Source organism: Mus caroli, chromosome 1, assembly GCF_900094665.2.
Source record: "Mus caroli chromosome 1, CAROLI_EIJ_v1.1, whole genome shotgun sequence".
In the NCBI taxonomy this organism is placed as follows: domain Eukaryota; kingdom Metazoa; phylum Chordata; class Mammalia; order Rodentia; family Muridae; genus Mus; species Mus caroli.
The window spans coordinates 26,441,076-26,443,363 of NC_034570.1; positions in this window are offsets into that span (position 1 = coordinate 26,441,076).

A 2,288-nucleotide genomic window follows, 5' to 3' on the forward strand; every position below is an offset into this window, starting at 1 on the left:
TTTTTTTTTTTTTTTTTTTATGTGTATCCTCTGGTATGTAAAGTTCCTTGCATTTAAAAAGTACTCAGAATTTTTAATGTGCAAGGGATTGCTTTTTTAAAAACCTTATTTATTTATATACTTATTTTTAATGAGGGACATGAACAACTGCTTAATCAATCCAGATATGGATCAGACCAAAGTAACAGTATCAACATATCTATGCTGGTGAACTGGTGAGTTTATTGGGTTATTTACAAGAATATGGGTGAGAGGTTACTTACAGAATCATAGATGTCTCAAGGGCAGCTGCTTCACTCTTAAGTTTTCTGATATCTTTCAGGTAGCCTCACTGGCTGGTCAGATACTAGAGTTCTCTCTACGAATTCTCAGAGTCTCCTGCAGTCAAGTGTGCCCTGTCTCTCCTCAGATCAGCTGTGTGATGCTTCTGTAATCTTTTGAGTCTTGCAACTTTCAGGTTTCTCAGAATTGTAATGTCGTTGACTTCCTGTGACTTATGAGTCTCTTTCCTCCATTCAGGAGGGAACTGTTCATTTGCATAAAGTTGTTAAGGAACAGGAAATGACCACATTTCAGTGTGTGCAATGGTGTGACGGAAGAGTATTATTACAATTTCCTCTCTGTAGAATAGGACAATAAAAAATTCCTATTGAAAATGCTTAAATTTAGAGATGGATGCATGTGGATGTATGTATGCATATATGTATGACAGATGTATATTTTTGAGGAAGTAAATTAGAGCTCATTTGGTAAGTACCTGATCCTAACATTTTTAATTTTAATATATTATTCACCTGCTATTTTAAGCAAAAGAAACAGTTGAGTTGCTAGACATGTTTAAATGAGAACAGGTCTGAGAAAAAAAATCAATACATGGAAAATAATCTCATATTATTTGCATAGTGTGGGCCTCTCTTTTTCTCAGGGATTATCAGCCACCAGCCTGTGAAGGCAAAGGAAGCAGAGTTGGTACGCAGGGTTCAGATGGCAGTGAGAACAAAAAGATGGGCTTTCAGAGACTACTGAAGTGGGACAACACTATTTTATTGTTTCAGGAATAGGGTTTATGGGACTTTTAGGAATACAGGTGGAAAGGGGTAATTGGTCATAATACATAGTGTATGTATATAATAGTATGTAGTTATCATGCAGGTGGGAAGCCAGAGCAGATGCTGAGTGAAAGAGCTCTGCACATAGTCATTCTTCAGATAAGGCCAAGTATCTGTGTTCAGGGACACTCGCCAGGCAGACAGAGAAAGGGAGGCTCAGCTATGAAAGAGGGTTCTCCATCTTGCTTGGGCCCATAGAACCATCTGTTCATGGGGGACTGCAACCTTATTGGCATGGTTCTCAGAATAGTATTATGGAACCTACATAGTAAATGTATAAAATATAACCATCACTATAGGATGCTTGACATTCATCTTATGTGGCCTATGGTGAAACACCTCACATTAGGACGGAGGTTTGGGGACCTTGATACCAATTATACTTATTCAGTGTCTGTCACTGTATGCCTGGATAGTCAAATCACTAGAGAAATAAAATAAGGCATTTTCGTTATATTCATAATGTAGATATCAGCAGATATGTAAAGACTGATGAACTAATAAGCATGAATTTGAAACATTGAATATTAGCTGCAAATATTTATTTAAAAACACACTTAAGAGGTTGTATTACTTAAAATGCTCTTGGGTACAAGTAAAAGAGATTTTGACTTGGATGGGTGGGAAGGTAGACAATCCAGGCTAGAAGAATTCTGGACTTGTTATCTAGGTTTGAGTGCTGTTTCTCAGCTATTCATAACTTCTTTTCTTTTTTTCTTTTTGCTTTTCTTTTCCTTTTTTTCTGATGTTAACTTTGCATTTGTTCTTAGGTGAATGATGTCTACCAGTGCAGTCACTATAATGCATATTTGTGTTACTGCTATGAGAGAAATAAGCTGCCTTGTAAGTATGGTCCATAACCCTCATCTTCAGGCAGATTCACCTATATACGATCTCCTATACAAGGAGCAAGCTACGTGAGATGCTTCGTATTGTTTGCTTAACTCTGGATTTTGTAAGAGACACTGGCAAAGGGTAACATGACTGTTTTGAACATGCCTGTAAGAAGAGTGGTTTTAAGAAGAGGAAGGAAGGAGCTGATGCTAGCGCACCATGCAGTTTATGGAGTCTGTCAATATTAATAATATGATAGACATTGCTAAGTGAAAGACAATAAACCAAAATAAATAAATCTCAATCTGTTTTTTCTATATTGAAATACTTTCCAATTTGATATTA